Below are 24,153 nucleotides of genomic sequence, written 5' to 3'. Positions count from 1 at the left end.
AGAGATTTATCACATGGTGTACAGTAAACCTTATCTTATGACAATGAGAAAGGAATGTCTTTGCCACGGCTTATACAGCTTGTGACTCGACTACTGACGCTTCGTGTTAACATGGATTAACATGTGTTACCATTGTGTTAACATTGTGTTACAATTGCGTTAACCGTGTGTTATCGTTATGTTAACATTGTGTTAACATTTTGTTAACATGTGTTAACATTCATGACTTACAGTTAACAAGGATCTGTGTCAAATTGCATTTCTGCGGGAGCTTCAAATGATGGTTGAAAGAAAGAAAAACGAACAACGTGATAGAGTTTTGCTTTTCGAGCTAAAACAGGTTATAAGGTAAACAGTAGAATGCACCCGAGGCAAAGTACTGCAGGAAGATCCGAGCAAACGCGGGTGTTTTTTCTGACTGGGGCGGAAACATGTCTCTTCCGTCGAATGATCTTGAAACATCGATCTTAATAGTTCTCTGACAAGCAGCTAGCCTCGGGTCAGTCTTCATCAGTCAGCCAGTGATGACATACTCATCTAGACTGAGGTCGCCTGTCGGACGAAGTTGGCCTTGCCCGGCATCCTTAGTTTTTTTTCTTCGGATACGGAATGAAGCTGCCAGTGTGCATCAATCACATTATTGATTCGTGGAAAGGATCATAAATCGGGCGGTCTGCATTCGATCGTGATCAAGTTGTCATTTTGTTGTCAGCCGAATCCTACTGAAATAAACCTTTAAAGGGCCCATTCAATGTATAAGTTTGTTTAATGCAATACGTGAAAATCCACCTTTGCGCCCCATTTAACCTTTTTTTCAATTTTTGTTTTGCCATTTTTAAGGTAAGTTTTGTGCCTTTTTGGTTTTTATGCAAATGAAATTTCCAATTTCATGAGCACAAGTGTGATGTCATTTCAGGCAGAAACCTCAACGGTACCTTTAATTCAGGACAAAAATTACCAGAATTTCTGACCAAAAATATTTGACCCAAAATGAACGCCATGCCATCGTCGGAAAATGCACTCTTTACGAAAGTTTACAGAACGCGGATTTTTTTTCGGTCGATGCGCGTGAATTTTGCATATGTCTGTCCCCGAAAATTGACCACATAAGTCCCCTTAGTTTCCGATTAACCATTATTACCAAATTGAAATTTCCAAAACAAAAGCACACAAATTAAAATTAATATATATACACTGTTAATATATATACAAATTTTGTAAATGGAGGCAAAATACGTGCAGTAATGCTACAGTCAAGTGGTATTTGTGTGTGTGTAGTGGTCGGACGGTATCCAGATGGAGGAAATTTTCCCAAAATTTACCAAAAGTATGGTGTTCCATATGTGCTCTCGGCGTTGCATTTTCGCCAGAGCCTATATTGTTTTTTTTTTTACACGTAGATCAGTGATTCGATCAGTTTTGACCAAGTCCGCCCCACACTGCATTGCGGCATAATGATGTCATACCAAGATGGCTGCATGCATAAAATAGCTCTATAAAGATACCAGCGAAACGCACAAAAGTACTCCAGTTGGATCTGAACCCCCGACCTTCTGCTTTCTAGTGCAAACATCCTCGCGTCTCGCCGTTGTGCTTTTTGCCGTACTCGACTGGCCGATTTCTATTCTGTTTACCAACGGAATCTCTGCTCAATCATCGTTGTTGAGTTAGATGTAAAGGTGTTTGCCTTGCCGCATTATAAAGCAAAACACTCCATCAAATTTAGAGTATATTTGAGCCAGATAAATAAGAATGTATAATACACATCAGCTAAATGGGGTTGAGCTGTTCAAAGTTCGAATTTCACATCAGGCAGCTTTTACAGTTTTCTTCCATGGACATTTCATTAGAATGAAATGCAACGTGAATCAAAAGCACATACAAATTTTCTAGGCACGGTAAAAATTGCGAACTCGTCGGTACTCGTCGGCATAGTTAAAGGTTGGCTAACAGTTTTTCATTGTTACCTTATACTTGCAGAAATGAGATAAATGAGCAAATCTCCATATAAGGAGATTTGTTAGCACAACGCACGCGAGGCAAATACCATAGACACGGCCAGCGAGGTACTTCACAAAACATGAGGTAAAATTGTTGAACAAAATCGTTGGAAATTAGTTGATTTTGTTACTTATTTTGACTTTTTGACCGAAAGGTATTTATAAATGGGGAAAAATATGTGCTTGGCCGGTATTAAACAAGTACGTTTAAAACCGGGTAGTAATGACACTCGCCGATATATATTAGTGACAGTCTTCGATTGATTCAGCTTTGAGATGCATGCAGTGGCGTATCCAGCTTTTGAGTGGGGGGAGGGGGCAACCGCATCGCACATAAATATAAAAAAGGCGGGGGAGGGGTTTGGCTGGTCCCCATTTTCCACATGGGGGTGCTCTTCAATGATCATTATGCATACTGGAAAATATATGCAGATTTTCACGGCGCATTGAAATGGTTTTGGAGCTTGGTTTTCTTTTCTTGTGCTCATCTCAGAGCTCTCTATAACAATTTATTAAAATAGTTAATGAAAACATATGTTTTAAATATCCGCCGGGGGCAAGGTGCCCCCCACCCCGCCCCCCTCTGGACACGCCACTGGATGCATGTCTTCAATGCGCTTTCACGAAAACTGCAACGTTGTTACTTTTGCAAAAGACGATTTCAGAGACTTGACATCATGACGCTCGTCATCCATGATTTCAGGAGTACAAAATATGGAAAACTGTTCAAAATGCTTTAAATTGCAATCATACTGGCAGTTCAAGTTTATAATTTCAAAATCCTCTATCATTTCTCGATTAGGCCTACCCTTTCAAGATAACCCAAGAACAATCCCATGTAGCCATGACTTGTCTTGACTATTCAACAGCAACAAAAGTCTTCTAATACCAGGGATTAAAAAGCTGCTCCGCAAATTAATTTCATTTCAAGCGGGATGAGCGGCCGACAGAAATGGAGGAATAAATAGCAAATTGCAATTTTGGTCCGGCCGAATTAGACCGGGGTTGATGATAAGGAAGTCCAGTCGCGCGATGCAGCTGGCCCAGCGCTGTCCCGTGTGTTGTCTTAGATGGGCCGCAGCCGCATACAGCGGGACCAAAAAGATCCGCTGATATTAAGGGATGATGACATGAAAGATGATCAAGGTCCATTTTTGTTTCTCACTTGGGAATTGGGACTTATTGGAAAACGAGCGGTGATACCCGAAATAGCAATAAAAATGTAAACGGGTGTTTCAAAACGTCGGATTTGTTTCAGCTACGGCATCAGGTTCTAGTTTTGCAGACCCTGCTTTCATAATGGCTGAATATGGGTGTATGGTCTGTTTGACGAACCTCGAATCCTGCGAGGCGAAAAATTAGAGCAAGTTTTTGTGTGTGAAAATAATAAGGCTTATAGATATGATTTTGTCGTCAGAGACAAAATCCGAAGCTAAAATTGAGCCAAAATTTAGATAATGGTTCCTAATATGGTTTTAAAAAAATTGAATACATGCTCAGAAAAAAAACTAGTAAAGATGAGAATAAAGGGGTCGCAATGGTCCTACACATTCTCATAATTATTAATATTTATGGGCTTTACTCTTTGCCAAAAAAATCTTCTTCACCCAAAAATAACCCCCCAAAACAAACGAACAAACAGGGTTAACATATAACCTTGCTTTCACCTTCAACTAAAATGGTTCATTATTCAGTTATTCATAATTATTCACTCTTCATTCTAGACTTTACATGGACACCAAACAATTAATATGAAGTCTTCGCAAAGACAATCTAATTTTAAAATGTTTATAGATTTTATTGGCGGGAAAGTCATCGACTGAATGTGTCCTTGTCTTGGCGGCTATTTATGGCATGACACTGTGTTATGAGGCTGCCGTCTCATTCAAAATTTAAACCATTGTACATCTTAAGTCCTATTTATGGATTATTTAACAATCACGGTACAGTGAGCATATTTAGATGAAATATTCAATATTTAGACGAAATAACATCATTGAAGTTCACATAAAGTTAACACCAATATTCTAAAATAAAAAAGATACCATTAACGATCAGTATTAAACGTAAAACCAAAGCAACATCAACGTGTAACCATGAAGTGGTTAAAATATTTTGAAAATATCTAATAAGAAGTTAATGAGACATTTTACAAAACATGTTCTCTTACCGTTTATTCTTGGACGTCTCCAACCTCCTGTCACGCTGACCGTAATTTCTTAAGATTGAGGGTGGGAGATACGCCCCAGTAATGGTTTGAAAAACGGTAGCATCCCACCAAAACGCACAATCCAAAATAACTCTGTTATCCTTTTGATGCAAAAACAGCACTAAATCCTACAAAACAAAAGAAAGAATAATTTCAAAGCAGCTGCAAAGAAAGACATCCTCAAAATCTCCAGACGAATTCTGAAATGCAAACACAAAATATGAAAAAGAGGCACAAGTGATGAAGAGGTGGCAGAACAGTGTAAAACCTGTTTTTATGTTTTGGAAGCTTCATCACCTAAAAGAAGATGCTTCCTATAGTAGAGGTGTTGCCAAAAAACATGTATCCCAAATTTACTTGTCTCCTCTTTTGCCTTTCGCTTTGCTCTTTGAGTATTGTTGCTCCATATTTTCCTCGTCTAAAACAATTACCGTGCGCTGTCTTTGCACAAACAGTTTTGGGAACCGCAAAACGAGTGGGAATTGCTTTTGTTAACTAAAGAGTTTCCTTCACTATCCTTTGAACTCCCAAATTTCTAAAACTCTTTTTGGGGGAAGGTGGGCACACCACATGCCCTCTCCCTGGCCTTTTAAAACATTTGAAAATCCGTCAAAATACGCCATATATTAATGGAGGGAAACTGTGGTCATACGAAACTTATCTACACCTACTGCAAAGTGGAAAGGTTTCGGTTTAACTGTTGATCAAATCGTAGCACGACCAAAATTTTGAAAGCAATGACGCATCTCTGAAACCACTGATCGCCTCACCTCTGCCCCACACAATTTTATTTCATAATTGAAGCCATAATGTCTTCACCTGTTGTGGGCTGTGTTTTACACAAACATGACAGGTTACTTTTTTAAATTTCCAGAATTGGTTTCGTTTTCTTTTAAAAAAGAAAAAGATATTTGTTTTGGGGCAAATCAATAACAGGTGGGCACGGACAAAAACCCTCCCCCATACCACCCCACAATTCATCGTTCAAGGGGCATTCAAAATATCATTTCTCAAACTCCGTTTGTTCAAAATACTGCTCCCGGTAAAACATTCCTAGAATAAGCTTCCAAGACGTCCGCTATCCGATACCCAGGAACACACACGCGCGCCCGGGCTATTCATCACTGTCCTTTTGTTATTCAAATAAAGTGCGCGTGACTTTTAACCCGAAGTTGGCAAGCAGCCAATGGGAGAGCGCGCACGGGCGTTGAACACGTGATATGCAAACCAAGTGGGTCCGCGAACAGGCTGAATCACGGGTGAGCTCCACTAGCTAACACGTCACAGGCTTCGCACTGTATACGTTCCGTTACGCCACTTTAACGAAACAATCCCATCTTCACTGCCATGCACTAGCATAGCCGATTACTTTGGAGCCAATCTGCTAGAATAATTACATCATTATCATCGACCTCCACGCGCGCGCGCGACAGCCCGCCCGCACAGTCCACCCGAACCTATAAAAAACGACCGTGTCACCACTGATAGGTTAAAAGTGTGTGAGCTTAACGAGAGACGACAGTAACGTCAAATTACAGGACTCACTTCTCGCTCAGGAACCGCGGGGGAAAGCAAGACAGATCGTGCAGCGAATGCTAGAGGAGTGGACACACTGTTACCAATTGATCAGGTAGTTTATCAACGGCGGATCAGCTGTAGTGGTACAAGTTTAGGGTAAGTACGATCTTATCTTTTTTTAGAAAGATGTCCTCAGTGTTATTGATTGTTGTTTGGTAAATTTCGGTTATTTTTTTCAGAGGATTGTAGGCAATTTCACAGACTGTCGGCTGTCCACATAACAGTGTCAGAAATTCGTTTTGGTAAAATAGTCGGTACGATGGTAGCGATTGCCATTGTTTCTGCAATTGAAATTACAGGCATGATGGAGATTACCCAAATTTATTAACTACTCAATAGTATGAAGTAGAACATTATCAACTTGTAAAAAAAAACTTTGATTTTAAGAAAATGTAGATAAATGTCATTATAAGAAATGTAGATGATTGTGCAAGTCTTTCTTCCGTTGAAAGTTTGAAGCTGTTGATCTGTCTTTGTAATGCCGTTCATTTTCGATCAACAAGACATTGGAAATAGGAAAATGAGAATACTTTGGTATTGTGGAAATGGTGCCGTTTCATGTATCCAGACCCATCACTTGCTGAGATTGTATTCTGGGAGTCGGGTGGCGGCTTAAATGTAATAATGTAATCCATATTGTGACACATTATGACATGAGTCATATGGGGTTGGTAACAATCGAGAATTGATACCTAATCGGAAGACACAAACCGCACGTAATCAAGTGCTTCCGGCTTAGTCTAAAATCAGACTTTTGAACTCATATCACGAGAGGAGGGCCACTCATCCCAGACAACTACTCGTGTGATCTCAAGGGCCGACTGCGAGGCAATAAGACCTAATTTTAGGCTCAGTTTCATTCAGACTTCAAATAGACATCTGCCAGACAGCAGGGCATGTTGTCCTCATTTTTCCCAAAGGAGACGGTGCAAAGGTGCCTTCTTGATAGCCAAGATTGTAAATAGTAACTATTTCCAGCAACCGGTGGGGACAAAGATGAAAAGACCGATTTATTAATTGAATTCGACCGCGGCAAAGCCGAGAGGTACCTACCGGAGCTGTGCTCCAAAAGACGGGCGAACATCGCCCCTTGATCCCACCTCGATCGCTGTAGTCGCGGTCTTTCTGTATATACATGCAGCTATCGGAGGGACAAAACAAAAAATCAATTTCGTTTACAGTAAGGCTCTTTTGGCTCGAGGCTGTTTCAGTCTACGATTATTTCAACGCCTGTGCTTTTGAAGACTTAGATCATGAGTGAAATTAGAAGACTGTTTCGGATCGAAGACTGCTCGGCAGGAGTGGTTTTCAACAACAGAGCAGTTGAATGGAAAATTGCATTCACTTGGTTAAAAACATGCTGCTGGTGTTATTGGACATAATTAAATCATCGACAATAACAGACTTGTCTTGACAAAGGCTGAAAAGATCTTCGTAGCATCTGGAAAGATGCGCACTTATGGTGCATGTTAAATCGTCTCTTTCTTATACACTAGGCAGGTAAAAGTAAGCGGTCTTCATAACATGAATAAAGCAATTTAAATGAACAATATCTGCAAGTGCATTCACTTCCAGTGCATGCGGTCAAAAAAGGCCTCAATGGGAATTTAACAAATTATTTGGAAAACACATTCAAATTTTTGTTTTGGTAAAGAAGAGCTACTAAGTATCAAAAACCTTATTTGACATTTTTCGTCGATATTTTTGCATCTGTTTTAGAATATTGGAAATTTTTAGAATTTTTGTTCAGGACCTTGCACTTCATACAGTTCAAGCATAACTCAGTTTTTCGACATTTCGATATGATTAAAAAATGAAATCGGTGATATCGATATCACACCAATATCGAATAATCGAGTAATATCGATGCATCGACGGTGCTTACTCAGTTTCTCTGAAAACGTCAATCTCAAATGAATTTACAGACTTTGTTTGATCGCCTCATCACACTGACATCTTTGCTGCGTTGTGTGCGTGTTATTTATAGGAGTGATGGTTTCATTCAACAATTATGTCTGTGTACGGAATACAAAATGAGATGTGAAAAGTCCAAACATCATCTCGCTTGTCCTGAGCCATTTTAATCATACTGATTATTGAGGTTTGTCTGGTTGAAGTGACATGTCGGATGAAGGCAGAGCCGAGAAGCAATTAGACTTGGGATCAGTCAGATATTAAGGTCAGTAACGTCACTGGCACGTCCACCGGCCGTCCGATAAGGACAACAATTCGGGGAAAAATTAATTGGGCCGGATCGAGTGAACCCGAGCATTGGTAATGTGTTGTTCATCGAAAGGCAAGGGCAACAGCAGTTCAGATCGGGATTGATTGGAGGTAGGAACACAACGTCAATCCAAACAGCTTTCCGATCAGCGGTACTGTACTGTTAATCTCGAACTCGCATTCAAAACAGGTCTACGATTCCAGATTTAGGGGTTAGTTTGAAATTGGTGGTGCTGTACTTTGAAACCTTGAAATCCCATGTTTGCGTGTCTTGTGAGAATGTTGCTCGTTTCAGGTCCTGTTTTCTGTGACCGCCTGTCAATTATTATTTGGCGGATTGTCTAAAGATGGAAACTGCTCCATCGTGTAGCCCTTGGATTTCTTGTTAAAAGAGTGGTAAACTCTACTTTTAAACTTGAAATGTGAATGTTTCTTTGTCTTGTGAGGATTTTGCTTGATTTGGTCCTGTGTTTTTTTTCATGACTACCTTTCAAATATCGGGTTGTATGTTTGGAGAATGGAATTGCTTAATCGTACAGCCGTTATACATTTCATGTTTTAGGGGATAGTTTAAAACTGGTGGTACTGTACTATTAAACAAGAAATGCAGTTTTGCTTGTCTTGTAAAGATCGTGGTTTTTTAGGACCTGTTTTGGGTGACTGACTTTTAAATATTTGACAACTTGTTTGAAGATACAAATCGCTCCTTCGTGTGGCCCACGGATTTCCTATTTTTTGTTATTCACATGTAGTCAGTGTTCAGAATCATGTGGAGGAATTTACAGCCTACTTACGAAACAACCGCCACAGACTGAGAACCATGAAAACGATATGTCTCCCAGCCTCAAAACATTATGTGACAGTCTTAATAACTGCCCGAGGAGTGCTTGTGCTCGAAACAACGCGAACAAAAGCTTGGGCGGTTACAGAGAGATTAAATCGTTCAAATTTCAAGCAATTTGCTTCGAACGAGGTCATCACATGCTATATGATACGCCAAATTATGCCCGAATCAATAAGGTTGTCCGTTCGACCGTCGTGGAAAATCAATCTTTTTTCTCCTTTTTGTTGTTGGAATGAGACATGAAGAGCGGGTCTGCGGTCAAGTCGATCAATCAGTGATGTACAATCGTGGACTGTTGAACTTGAATGCTTCGACCAAAAAGCTTCAAAATTAAGAGATCATGAAATGTGGCATTAGACATGTGCTTGTTGTTTTCATGTTCTGGCTCCATGTGAGCGGATCCTACCGAATGGATTTAAAGGATAATGTTTCACTTTTAGTTTTCACATACATTACGAAGCACAGTATGTGCTCTTTCTGCACTAAGTTTGGCATCTTAACATGCCATTTTTAATAATTGGTTACCGATCAGTATCACAGTTTGTGGTACACCTTATAAAAGGGGTCAAAATTCACTCAGTATGTGCTGTCAACAGTTCAACTCTGCTTAAAGGGGCTCTCACCACTTTATTTGGCTATAGGAATGAGCAACTTGCGAAATATGATTTTTCTTTTTACTCACAAAACACTGCAGTGAGGGGTTTTATCATTGGAAATATTCCTATTGAATTCCTTTGATTAAGGTTTTGTGAAAAGGCAAATTTATCGAAAAGTAGTTCTGGTTACTTATGATTCATTTTGTAGTGTTAGGTCCAAAAAGTGTCCGTTGTTTCGAATAGAATTCGAACTGCTGATTGCATTTGGTTCAGAAACACAGCTATTTTCCAGTTAAATTTTGAAAAGGGCAGACATTGTTTCATAGTAACTTAGCTTCCGCGCGACGTTGATGGCGCTTTTTAGAGGGGTAAAGAACGCCCTCTCCTGGCGAGCAAGAAGAGGGCGAGAGCAAATAGCTAATTAACCCAATATGGCGTCTTTGATCCATGTTATCATTTCTGTATAACCATTTTTACAACATTGTTTCATTGTAATTAGGTTAACACACGACGTTGGTGGCGCTTTTTAATGGGGTAAAGAACGCCCTCTTTTGGCGAGCAAGAAAAGGGCGAGAGCAAATCGCTAATTAACCCAATATGGCGTCTTTGATTCATGTTATAAACTCTGTATAACCATTTTACAGCAACTGCTTCCTGTTCCGGATGCAGTTGTGCAGGAAGAGATCACCGCTTACAAGGGTTGGTTTATTTCGTATTCTATCATGGGGAAAGGCGTATAAATAAATCATCGAGTGAAGCGCCGGCGCGCTATACTATAATGGATGCAATGAGACAATTAAATCTTACCCGCTCGTGCCTATAGCTCCTCTACCCTCCATTTGTCACACAAAAAAGAACGAATTTCGCCCGCAGGTCTATCCAATTTACATCGCTCCACATATCCATTGTGATGTCGTTGCCCATGTCTTACCGAATTAGGGCTGGCTGGGGCTTGAAATGCGCCGTTCGCCACTTAATAAAATCCAATTTTAAAATGTGGTAACTCGAAAACAAGCTCTGCTATTGTAGTTTTTCCTCGAAATATTTGCCACCAAATTGAATATGACGTCACGGTATAACTCCTGGTTATGATATGTGGGTACAGATAATTTTCGATCTACAATGCAATTTCGATCTTCGAATGCGTTTGAGGGAGGAAATGAAGCCATGGACGTTTAGGTAAACTTTGCGAAGTAAGTTTTAAAATTTGGAGTGAAATTATGTTCGTAAAAAAAGCAATTGGTAATCAAAAGTGTCTCCACCTTTGAAAGGCTTTCTTTGTTCAAAGCCTCAGCAAAGAATTTCTGTGTAAACTCTTCAAAACACATAATCTTGAGCTAACGCATGTACGCATGCGCTGAACCCAAAAAGTGTCTTCAATTTCTTGCTCGACCGTGATTATGTTGATGTTCGCGCAGACCACTTTCTGCTGTAGTTCGCTGAAATGGTGCACTCATGACAGAGTAATGGGATCGGCTTCCATTCATTAAATAAGGTGTTAAGGCGGAAATTGGTGACGTCACATTTTCAGTGGGGCGTTCAGCCAATGCCTGCGCACCAAATGTATACATTGTTGTTACTTGACATTCACGGCACTGCCATTCAGTAACAATAAAGATGCACTGATTGTAGACCTTTCTTTTGTTTGTCAACATTAAGCGCCATTTTGTATGAGCTGCCACCAGTGCATTATTAAGCTGTGGTTGGCAAGATATTTTTTCCACAAAATTGCATTTAAACGCCCCCGTTATGTAAGAAAAGGCATTTTTTAAAATTAAGTCTCTGGTAGCGATTGCTGGATATTTTGTATTTTGAACAATCCAAGATAGTTTGGAATCATTAATACCTGTTAATTGTGCCTATGAGAGACATTTCGTAGTCATTAAGTATACTTTAGGGAGACAACGGACATTAGTTAGGGAGACATTTTAATGTCACCCTTATGTCACAGCTCCTATTTAGAGGCAAGATTTTACCGTCGCAAATAGGCTAGATTGATTGCTCTTGGTCCAAAACATTAATATACCGAAATTAGTGGGGTAGGATAAAGGTAAAATTGGGGTTTAGGTGACATTAAAGATGGGGGAAAATATTTGCACAAGTCTATGGGAATGTCTGCCACATGACCACTTTCCCGTAATAAGAATAACTACATGTATTCTTTGCTTTGAAAACGTTTGCCTTACATAGTTTGGCAACCTGCCAACCACGGGTTTACAATGAAAGGTCTATATGGACCTTTTGCGTGGCAGCCATCTTGGTAGGCAATGCATTTGTTTTGCTGGGATATGCACGAGGAAACCCTCTGATGTATTCATTGATACTGAATGAAAATCACAAAAGATGCCTTCTAAGATGGCCGCTACACGCATACGGTCTATAAAGTTAGAAAAATTCCGTTTACAGATATGACCTTCTTGCGTGCATGTCTGTAACCTGTTAGCTGTGTAACTTATTCTGCAATTTCGAAACTTAAAGGGAATATACATCATTTGCTTTTGCTGTAATTTTTAGAAATGGATGGAATTGGGGGGTTGGAAATATATAGCAAATATAGTTACACTGACTTTTTTGAGGTTTTGGGTTCAAAAATGCTATAAAAACCAAGAAAAACAATCATTTTCCTGTAGTCTGGTTCCCTGACTCCATATAAGAAGAAACAGAGCAGTTTACATACATTGGGGAATTGTAAGGTCAGGGAACCAGTCTAGCTGGCTTGTACCCGTTCATAGGTGTGTAATCGATTGCAAACAAGTGCGATGGTCAATTGGGGCCAGTATTTGAAAAAAAGCCAGTTTTTTTCCAACGCTGGTTGGCCGACCAGCGTTGGAAATTGATACAAAAATACCACTTTTCTTGAAAATAACAGTATACCAGGTGCCATGATTTTACAGGATGCTTACACTGTCATTCACTAACAGTCCAGCAAGGTATTTCAAAATGATTTGGTAGTTTTATTTTTTGATGTTTGCAAATGTTGTATTTTCCCTTTAAAAGACAACGACACGAGAAAGGATATCCCAATTGAAACTCACCTGCCAAATCCAGCAAAATTCGGGCACGACTGAATTCGTCTGCTCTTGGCAAGTTGGCCACGCGCTGCGAGGACCCCAATTGGCTGATTAGAAATCGCGCGCGAAACGCCACAGAAAAAAAAAACAATGAATCACCCTGTATAGAAAAAAAGGTGTTGAAATACTCGGCCGAGTGTGTGAAAATAGACGATGGAGTCGTTGCTAATAAGTATCGGTGTCCATAATTTACGTCCCTGGGGAGGAGAATTATGCAAGGCCTTCGTGGCGGGATTCCCGCCAGATATATTTGTGGAGGGACAAAACAAGCAAAACACCCCGGGACTCAAAATGGCGCCTGTGCGAAATTCATCACTGAATAATAATCAATGTGTGGTCACTGAACACTTACGAAGGCCCCCTTGAATGGCGATAGCATTGTGATATAGATATTGTTCAGATAATCCGCCATTGAGCTGTTGTTTTTATAGCCGAATGCTTTCACCATTGGGGGAGGGGACTCCTTAAAATGTACAGTCACTTACCCGGAATGGTCTGTACGGAATGACCCCCAAAAAAGCAGCCCTGAAACATTTGCCTTTTTTCAAAAACGTGATCTGTGAATTGTTATGGTTTGGGTATCAGATTAAAGCTGGGAGCTTTTTCTTTAAAATACTGAACAAATCATGAAAACAGCACAGTTGGGTTGTTGAGAAAATGTTAATTATGTAACGCAACTCCTTTTTTGGTCCATTCCAATGGCATTAACAACAGTTACGGGATTTTAACACTGTACCTATTTGTACATAAAATGCATGTGCGCATTGGGTCCTAATCCCTAAAAACGACGCGGCACATAATATGACAAGAGTACAAATGAATTTAATGATAAAAATGTAAAAAATCACATGAAGAGATATCCTATCATGTTTTTAGTCCTATTTTAAACCTTTTCAGCATCATAAATAAGTCCAAATGTTAAAGATATTGCACAAATGAAAGACGATTGCACAGTGGGCTTACCTAGGACAGCAATCTCTCTTGTAACCAATCGAACACTTTCAAGGAGTCGATGGTTCTGCAATAATCATGTTTTTTTTAAACAAAGAGTTGACATGACTGATGTAATTAAGCGGGCGAAAATCAATTAAAGAAGGCGTGTCCTTGAATAAATTGGAGACATCTAATCGGGTGTTTAGCCTTGGTATAGCCAAAATCAATGAGTGGCAATGTTAAGTACATAACAAGGAAAGCAGCTATGAACATTCAATGTCATTGCAGCGGCAATTTTAAGGTGGCCACATTGTAAGGTGACCATCACGAAAAGGTTGCCAGTTTGGAGGCCATACCAAAGTGGCCTTATTAGAAAGATAGCCATAGGGATTAGGTTTTCGTTTTAGAACAGTGGCCAGCATGACTGAGCGTTGGTGCTCCGTAGTCAAGAAAAAGGTGGCCACAAAATAATTAAGACACAGCCACAAGTGGCCGCAATTTAACTTGGACCAGTGGGCACAATTATGCTATCAGCGTGCAGTCCCTCTGTGGACAGATGGCGACCAAAATGGCCAGCAAAGCAGTAGCACAGCGTGGGAACAGTGATACAATGAAATAAGTGGCAACCGTGGAATTTGTACAATTGCCGAGAGATACCACTTCCATAGTAAGCGACAGCAAACGTCAATACACGCCTTAGAACTGGCTTGTCGTGCCCAGAGCAGCTGTTTTAAACTATCCCTTTGCTTGCCTTTGACAACCTGTTATCTTAATTGTTCTTCGTCCGAGTCATCAATAGGCTGTACAGGATATCACATGTCTAACATTATAACATTCGCATCATGTTCAGAGTGCAGTCACCGCCTTTACCAATTGCTCTCCTTGACTGCCTGTTGAGAAGACATCGTATCAAACTATCGGTTATATGCACTTTCCAAAATGGGGCAATTATGAATGCATCAACTTGTCTTCGATGCCTTATGACTATACATTGCCTCGACTATTAAAGACCCAACACAAAGGCCACGTGATGCTCTTTAATTTCCTGAGGGACCACGCAACCATCAAACGTTCTCTTAATGAGCGCGATCTGTCAATTTGCGGCGCAGTTTGCAAGGTAATATACCTTTACCGTTCAGTGGGCGATTAGCGATGAACGATTGCCGCGATGCAACATCGTGACATCATTCCGAGTAGACAAGTCGGTGTTTATATTTCCGGCCATTCGTCTTGTGACCCCTTTTCGATTCCTTATATTGACCCGCAGTCACGTGACACCTCCTGACGCACGGACATAGTGCGTCATGCATGTGCCTTGCTGCATGTGTGAAAAGTTAGAGGAAAACAAATAGACTTTATTCGAGTCTTACATGTCCAAACTTTTGTGTCAGGCGTCAAGCAAGTCTCGGGTCTTAAAGATGTATTCCCGATTCGGGTCTTAAGTCTTCGACTCCAAGCCTCAATTAGGGTCTGGGAGAGAAATTGTAAATTCCAGTCCTTTTGACCTTCTTTTTAGCTGCTGGCATTTCAAAACATTAAGGCTGGAATCAAGGCTATCCCAAGAGGCGCAAACAAAGATCTCCTGATTGAGACAAACGGTACGAGAGGTCGTAATAAATTCATGCCTAGACGCGTGCTCGAGACACTTTTGAGCACTGATTGGTTCTAAACAACCGAGTCAACCAGTCAATATGCTTTTAGCCGTGAAACAGACTGTCTTTACCAGTCGTTTGATACGGAAATTTCCAAACGATATCCTTAATTGACATTGTTAGTTCCGTTTTTAATATTGCAACATTTTCAAGGCAAACTTATTGTACCTGTATTTTGTGCTACTCGTACCTTAGAGCAAAATAATATGAAAAAGATGTAGGCCTATAGGCATAAATAAAGTAAAACTTAAAATTGAAGAATAACACAAATTACTTCTATGTGTAGGCTAACAGGTGTATTTCTATTATCTCAGCGACTAAAGTAAGTCGAAATTGTATATCTAACACTTCGAAACAAGTACTTATATACGCCGTTCTTTCCCCCTTCAAGCCATGTCGTTGTAACGTGTGTTGATGTATATCCGAAGCAAGCCTCTCACGAGAGTGCGTGCGTTAACGGTGCTTATGCCAAGGCATAAATTGCAAAACCTGAGTGCCGTAACATACCAAAAAAAAAAATCTTCTCAATAAAAGATGAGGCGTTCCCGTTGAGATTTCTAACTCGACATGTTCATTCCAAACGAGAATGACAAATGGTGGCCCCGAGAAACAGTGTGATCGCTGAGCCTGCGGTGATGTTTTGCTAATTAAAGGGCAACTGTCTGTCAGTGGTATATATTCACTTTACCTTCTGCCCGTAGGGACGTCGGTTCGAATCCCAGTTTGTCTCGATTCGGAGGAATGTGCTTTCCCCTTGCGTCTTCCCGATCTGCCTGGAGAAGAAGCTTTCAGAGCTATTAGGCTTTCAGCAGTAACCACTAGGCTGGAAGCTTGAAGCGCACGGCAATTCTTGCATTGAGCGTATCATTAAGAACCAAAGCATTTTTGTGGAATGTCACACAGCAGGTGTCAAACAAAAGAAACTATTCGACCAGGTGGTTCAATCAATCAATCAATCAATAAAGAACATCCGGACTGGCGGAAATGCCATACACAAGTGGTCGCGCAGGTATGCAGCGTGATTACAGTGTTCCTTTCAATCTGTTTCAGTGAAGGACTTGGGTTTTGTTCTACACGGTGATGCGAAAATCCACTTTTGACAGCAATTTCACCTACTTAGTTAACTTATTTCAATCTTGTCTTCACATTGAAGTTAAATATAGCCCTTTAACCATGCATGATGAAAAAAAGATTAGTCGCAGGAATAGTGATAGTATGCTAATTTGAATGAAAGTCACCAAAATGTGTAGTCAACAAAAACAAGAAACCTTGCCAACAACTTTTTTGACTTGGTAACCTTTATTGAGGCTGTCCGATTATTCATTTCAGCGTTAAGATCATCTACTCAAGGAGCTGTAGGCTCTTTATTAAAGACAGGTGATCCAGACTAAGTGGTCTTTTGATGCTGGTTCTGGTTTCAATGACTTAAAGATAGGATCTTGAGTAGCACCCTGGTTCAATCCAGGTTCTCTGGCTACTGTCTGAGTACCGATTTGTGTCCTCTGTGATGAACTCCCGTTGCCTGATCGCCAAGACTGGGACATTGAGTGCTTAAAAACATGCAAAACGAAATCTGGCAAATTTTGCTCCCTCTTTAGCCGGCAAAATTCTCCAACATTTTCATTGGACAAAGAAAAGGTCCTCAGTACTTCACCAGCCAAGTTTGAAGACTCAACTTCATTATTAAGGATAATTTTCTTCAATATTTTGCACATGAGAGGGAAGTCAAATGATTTCAAAATGAGGCTAAAGACTGGACTGGACATGTACAACCCTGGCGCAACTTGTTGAAAAGACTGCCACATCATTCTTTGTCATTATTTTAGTCTTAGTCTGGTTGCTGATTATAGAGAAATGCGTAGAAATCGAGACTAGTATCAGACATCATGCCAGATGTTTCTTTTGGCACAGTTGATTGATGCAGTACTGATGGGTTGTTGGACTGGTTGTTTCAGGTGCCTATTCTATTTTCTTGTATTGTATGTTTTCAATAACTTATATACGTATTGAGAGTCCCAAATTTCCTGACTACTGCTCGCCTATAACTCCTTGTAATACGTTGCATATTGGTCTGTTGGGCTTGTTGAGAAAATATGAAGATGAACATAAAATTGTTATTCTGTGAATATCCAGAGATATTAACTCAACGTTTTGGCGACTATGCTTTGACCATCCACGGGGGAATGATTATGACGTTCCAAACAGACCGACCGAAACGTCGACATAATACCTCCGACTCTCCATTGATCCACATGTCTCTTTTTTATTTAAGAGCGTAGTCACTTTAAATAATGTATCCCCGAACTTGTTACGTATTGTATTTTCTGAGCTCTAGTTACATTCAGCAAAGCCCCAAATTCCTTGTAGCAACCACTTCTCGGGAGCAGCCGACAGACGCCAGAACAATGAAGCCATCCAGATAACATGTTTCCCGGCTTGTATCAGAATGCGAGTAAACGCTTGTAATTCTGAAAGTGATTTATTGGGTTACATCAGTTCGAGAGGCACAAGACGGATTAAGGAGAGGGCGTGGCCTACAATCGCCCCCATGTATAGCGTAGGCGGGACTGGTAAGACTCTCTTGGACTATGGAAGCTGAGTTGACGGTACGCCTACGACGTTAATTGGATCAGCAGAATTGGTTGGTGCTGAGATAGTTTGGACTGATTTCGAGAACCTTTTCAAAGTATATGGAGCACAGTTACCAGTTTCCATGCAGAGGACAGTTTTCGGTGCTCAGTGACGAAGATTAGAGCATTATTGGTTCGAGACATAAAAGTGGATCTCGTCCATTGCCACAATTAAGGAACGTTATACGCTTAGGTTGGGATACTGTCAAAGGCAAAAGACATTGGGGACGTATTTTTAGATTGTAACTGCCGGTTGCAATTAAAGCTTGTACGGGTTTCTGTTGGACAGTTCTCTACGTTTTGGTGTTACGTCGTTGACAGAAATCGTTCGGTGAAGACATGTATGCACAAGTGTTTCAAGAATCTATTTTTTCGGTTCAGAAATTGTACAGGGATTCCACAAATGCATGAGTTTGGTTCCTGAGATGACGTCAGAGCAATGCGCCCTCACTAGTCGGGAAGTAACATGGGCATTTAAAAAAAAAAGTGTATAGGTGATGAAAACATTCCACGAAAAGGATTTATTTTTATTTTCATAGAGTTCAGATGATGGACATTCACACAAAATGTTTCATTAAAAAAAAAAACATATTTCCATGGCCCCTTTAAGACCACAGTGCTGTATTATACAGCTTAACATTGGTGCACAAATGCCTCCGTCTAATTCAATGCGCTAGACATTATTTTCAGACCCAACCAATTATGTCCACGGCATATTTTGGAGACGTCTGGCACAGTCGGCAGCCCCAAGTTATTTGTCCAAGTGATATCGTTTCGGGGAAAGCAAACGAAAACGATGTGCTCATTTTCTCACTTCCAATTTCAATCAACATCGACAGTAAATCTGATCAATCTATGATGTAGCCAGGCCACGAAATTGGTTCCCCAACTCTCAGGGGAAAAAATGCAAATGTCTTCACCAATGTACACGTTTTTAAAATAGGTCACTTAAACTAAGTAAAAATTCAATTCATTGAAAATGGGTTACGTTAACACTGAAGTAGCAAAACAGCTAAAAACAAAAAAAGGTCTTTTTCGTGCAATCCCATTAAATGCAATACATTTTATTGTCGGTTTAGGGAAACAAAAGCGGGAAGGAGCTATACTTTTTAATTCTTTAGTTTGTAGTAATTTGTTTTGTTATGTTTGCTAGGTTTTTTTGGCTGTAAATTTTCGTAGCCAATTTCAGGGGCCAGCAGAGGCTCAAAGCAGTAATTGGGACCCAGTTACTTACAATGCTAGTTATAGGGCCGATCTACCGACCTCTCCAATCACAATGCCCTCAGAGGAAGTTGGCAAGAAAATGAAATTACTAGCGCAGATTTATTAAATTTCAATTTTATATGTTGTCAAGGTCTGACTCAGTTCTCGACGAAAAATTTTGGAAATTAAGAGCGACTTTTTTTTTTGGCAAACGCTACCACTGGATATTGATTTGTCATCGGAACATCTTCAAATAATAACGTTATTTGATTTGGAAACTGCACATTTTAACGTCGGATCTAATTTTCAACATCGCCAAGTACATGCTGCATATTGCAGATTTTTGCATTACCGACATAAGTATGCGGAAAACTGCAGACAAGTAATTGCTATTAACGCAACTTCAACGTTAGCTTTTCACCTTTTCACAAGCTTCAGCCTTAAAATAATGTGGAACCAACTTAACTGTTCAAGGTTTTTCAAAGAGTAAGAACATAAATATCAATACGAACTGATTTAGCGCGAAGAGCGGCGGAATATAAAACAACTTATAGGCAAGGCGACGAGTTTTACTAAGAGTCGTTGGGGAAACAAAAATATCTTTTCACTTCGTGATTGAAAAAAATTGCGATTGTCCGTAAACATCCCCAAACAATGCACACCACACTTCTTAAGACTCGAGTGAAATATTCCAAGGAACTGAAAATTCCGTGCAAATCTTCGGGACTTTCTATGCGGTAATTCGTTTAGCATTTTGCTAAATTTACTTACAGAATCGTCCGGTCGAGGTTGAATCAATAATAAAAAAGCGTTGCCAGGCAACCAATGCACGTCAATTATAATGCATAAAAAAAAATGGGAGTATCCTATTCAACATGATATTCTATTGGTTGAAATTATTTGCAAGTTTTATTAAAAAAAAAAAAAATCCGCAGAGTTAGAGAAACGTATAACTGCTATGTAACTTTCACCCTCCCTTCGAAATTCTACATGATTTGTTTTTAGCTGTGAACTCTTTGGTTACCAGCAGATCACAATCGTTGTCAGTAACTTGTCATTGTTGGCGTCATCCTCCGCCCACTTTGTTTTGCAGAAGTATCAACGTAAATAGCTTCCCGCCATAACAGTTTTCGATCGTCTGCTTTGGGTACATCAGTAAATCGGTGCAGGCTGCGTTTGGAAATAAACTGAATCAAAAGGTCATTTTTTTAATCAAACTGATCAGTAATTCTTCATTCTTTTTAACTAGCAACATTTTTTATCCGAACGAAGTACCCTCAACATAATTATCTCAAGAAAAACGTTTTCCCTGCAACTTTGCTGCACGCCGTCTTGGGAAAAATATAGGGGAAAACGACCGATGGTCCGTTGAAACGAAAGCCGCTGAAAACGGTCCTCCAATGGCGCTACGCCCACACGCTGCCGGCCTGCCGCATTGCCAATAACCCCCCCCCCCCCATCACGATTACAACCATAAGTTATTTTTTTGCTGAACGTTCCACTCTTATTAAAGTTTTCTTAGGCGCTTTTGCTAAGTTGCTGATACTTCAAAACTCCGCAGCAGCAAATCAAAATTGTTATGAATGAAAATATTTCAGATCGATCGCTCGCCTGTGGCTATGCTGCGACACACTCGCCACTCACTCGGAACAGATCGGCATACAGTCACGGTGTAGTGTTAAATTAGGACTCTTTGAAATACAGACTTGTCGTTGCATTGCGCATGCCTAAAAGTTAAAAAAAAAATGAGGAGAGTGACAGGTAACGTGTGAGGGTTGAATCCATACAAGGCAAAAGAGACCACATTTCGTAGGAGTCCATATTTCATATGACACCGGATTTGGCTATATATAAGCCCCGCCCCATTACTTTTGCCGTGCGTGCATTTCTCATGGTAACCGAGTCGACCGAGCTACGGTCACCTGACCAAACGTCGTGATCTGATTGGTCAACAACCTTTGTTGACCTTTGGCCTCCCTCTTACTGACTCCCTCGGATCAAATTTGTAATCATGACCCTTCTTCTGACTCCAAAAAAATCAAAGGAACCCTAAATTTAACCAAACACGGAATAAAAAAATCTTTACTTTCCAAACTTGTTTTCACCTAGGGTGGTACATTTTTCTTACAAGGAGACACTACGCATCTCATTCCATAACAGACATCGACAAGGATTTCACGTCAAGTTTGAAATGAACAGTTTTCTACTTTAATCTGAAGATGTCCCACCTTAAAACTTCCGGCAACCATTAAAACAAACGACCATAAAAATCGTTCCTAAAAAGGATTTTCTTGACAAAACCGTAACGATTTAGCGGGAACGAGCGTTCGTCTGCGCATCGATTGATTCCACATTTCTCTTAAATCTGTCTCACATATACCAACTTTTCAATATTTTGACTGATAGACAGCACGCAAAAAAGAAATCCAAAACAACAACCCAAGGTTAACATCTATAGCTCTTTCCTAAAAAAAAATGTAAATTGACAGTCGACAGTATTTCCGTGACATGTAGGCTTGCACTTCTGTCGATAACTTTCCGCTGTGATGCTGTTATAATTCCCCAGGGGCCAGTTGACAAAATGCCTTCAACGCCCGCGTCTAAAATACCTCTCAGAAATCGATGATGACTCTTTTTCGAAACGCGGCAGACGTTTCTTGAGCAGTTGTTTTTGGTTGCCCTCGGTCGTCGTGTTATATTTAGCTCGTCAGGGAAGCGTGCCCCACGAGAGATACTTTTAGGCTCAACAATTTTTGATACAGCGCTCCGCGGTTTAATATCGACGATGCTCGGGTCGCCTGTAAGTGACACTCGATGTACACGTTGATATGACAGTAATGGCAGTTCCTTTACACCCAATCTTACAATAATATGCAAATATACCTTTTTTTCTACGAGCATTTAGTAGAACGAGCGAGACGGGTGAATACATATGTTTCTCAATACCTATGTTCCCCATTTCATATGTTCCCCAACCCTAACCTAACTCTTACCCTAACCCAAATCCTAACACTAAAAGGACTTTGGGGAATATAGGTATGGGGGAACATAGGTATTAGGGAACATCGGGTAGACCCCAACGAGACACACTGTACTTTATGATCTACTTTTCTTTCTTTCTCTTGTTGATTTCATCTTTTGACTTTAGCTGGAAGTCTCGAAACGAACGACTCCCAAACAAAATAAGATAACTGACCTCTATACCCTAATCTTGGTAAATTTCGTTCCTTTTGAACAATTAATGTAATCGATTCCTGGGGCGACGTTTCTTCAACATTCCTTCCAAACCTCGACAGGACGCCCAGCTTTCTATCTCTACCCAATTATTGACATTTTCTTTTGCTTCTTGTCTTCCATTGCAGTGTATTGTGAGATAAACCGGTGGAAACAATGAATAGTCTTTGTCACGTGATCGTCCTGTCGGCCGCCTTTTGTTTACTCCTGGCGCTAGCGTCCGGGTACCCGCTCCAGGAACCAGGAAACGCGCTGACAGAAGACATGATGGAGCGCCGCAGCGCCGCACAGAGATTCACCGTCGATGAACTCCTAAATTTCCTAAACGAACGGTACCAGGAAACACCAGGTAGGTCCATCAGAACTAAGGGAATGAATGTGTGTTTGGGAGGTATTAAAACTCTGTTTAAGACCGGTCGGAGTCTGGATGGGTAATTATCAGCACTCCAGACTCCAACCGGTCTTAAACAGAGTGTATAATACCGACCAAGCACATGTTTATTCCCATTCATAAATACCTTTTCGGTTAAAAAAAAAATCTTTTCGGTCCAAAAGTCAAAAACTAGACTTTGCCAACCATTTTTGTTAAACAATTTTACTTTACGATTTATGAAACACCCCTTTGACTATAATATGGAGTGTTCCTCTACAACTCCTTACCTTATAAGGAGATTGACGTGCGCGTCGCGCGTACTGCGCGATGTCCCGCAAAACGCAGCTGGGCTGGTGTAGTGTGAATTTCGGACTTTGATAGTCTTATTCACTGGTAACATGCTCATGCCTACGTCAGGAATGTGAACGTTTAATCAATGAAACGTTAAAAGGCACCGGATTTCATGGGAGTCCAAATTTCATGTGACACTGGAAAAGTGTTCAAGACCAGACAGCCATGTCTTTAACATCCTTTGAAGACCGGCCACGTGATGGGCTGTCGACCAATAGGAATGGGTAAACTTTATACAGTAAAGTAAAAAAAAAAAATGCCGGACCTGTGTTAACAGGGAACGGAGTGCCCATCTCTCTTTCTTTAGCGATTGGGCCAGACTCAAATGCTGCTGTGGGGGGATCGCCACACCTCCTCCACAGCGAGTCTGTTACCTTCCCAGCATTGGTACCCATTTAACACCTGGGTTGAGAGAAGTAACAACCTCACGACCATGAATCATGTGCTCCACCACTAAACCGCAAGTGCCTAAACTGTATTAGGTATTTATGAATTTGTTTTGAAAGCCATACGGGATAAGATCATTCCCACGTTACCAATAATTACACTACTCGAAATCCAAAGAAGAATGTTCAAAACCTAACCTGTTGAGGTTTCTGCTCAGTGGACATTAGACACACACTTTGTCAAGTAAAGTTATACGAACTGGAGATCAGAATGAAGTTGAACATTTTGTGTTGATAATTGAGAAGAAAATGCATGAAGCGTTCTCCGGTAATTTTTGCCTTTAGCTCACTTTGGGAGCGCGTGAATTGGTTGCCCCTTGTTGACTATTAATTCAATCTTCTACAAATGTAATTGAAAGTTCCCATTTCTGGCTTTGAAGTTTCCGAAGTGAAAAAAAAAAACCCTAATTTTGACCTCGATTCCCTGAGGTCTCGCCCAATCTGTTTTGATCGTCGGACGGAGAAATGGATCCCTCTTCGCTTTCAGCAAGGTTTGTACAGCGTGAGTGGGAATGTTTTCGTTGAATAATAATGCCGGTTATGTTCGGCCCAAATGATTCAACAATCCCCAGCGGAAGCCGAGTCACAAAAGGGTGGGAAGCCTCCTTTCTGGTGGCCACAGTAAGTCATTCAGTCCTGTAGTCCCGTGAATTTCTCTTTCAATTTTAGCGAGGGATGTCTGATCAAACAGAGCGAACAACTGTATACCGATTGGATTGCTTTTGTCACGCCTACGACAGAGCTAAGGAAGAAAGAAAGCTATTGATTTTCTTGTGGGGAAACTTTTCAGCATTCATTGGATACCTTTGG

The 24,153-nt window shown here is 40.5% G+C and overlaps 1 long non-coding RNA gene across 1 annotated transcript in view; it reads left to right on the top strand.

The window, feature by feature from the left end:
* The first annotated feature begins 5,602 nt into the window (after positions 1-5,602).
* LOC119724843 overlaps positions 5,603-24,153 on the top strand; it is a 36,711-nt gene continuing 18,160 nt past the window's right edge. Inside the window, exons 1-2 of the long non-coding RNA XR_005270679.1 lie at positions 5,603-5,883; positions 22,302-22,522. This is a non-coding gene — a long non-coding RNA (uncharacterized LOC119724843). The remainder of the gene's footprint in view (positions 5,884-22,301; positions 22,523-24,153) is intronic.

Source organism: Patiria miniata, unplaced genomic scaffold (assembly GCF_015706575.1).
Source record: "Patiria miniata isolate m_02_andy unplaced genomic scaffold, ASM1570657v1 HiC_scaffold_18, whole genome shotgun sequence".
Classification (NCBI taxonomy): domain Eukaryota; kingdom Metazoa; phylum Echinodermata; class Asteroidea; order Valvatida; family Asterinidae; genus Patiria; species Patiria miniata.
The sequence above is the reverse complement of the archived record's forward strand: the minus strand, read 5'-3'. Positions and strand labels throughout refer to the sequence as shown.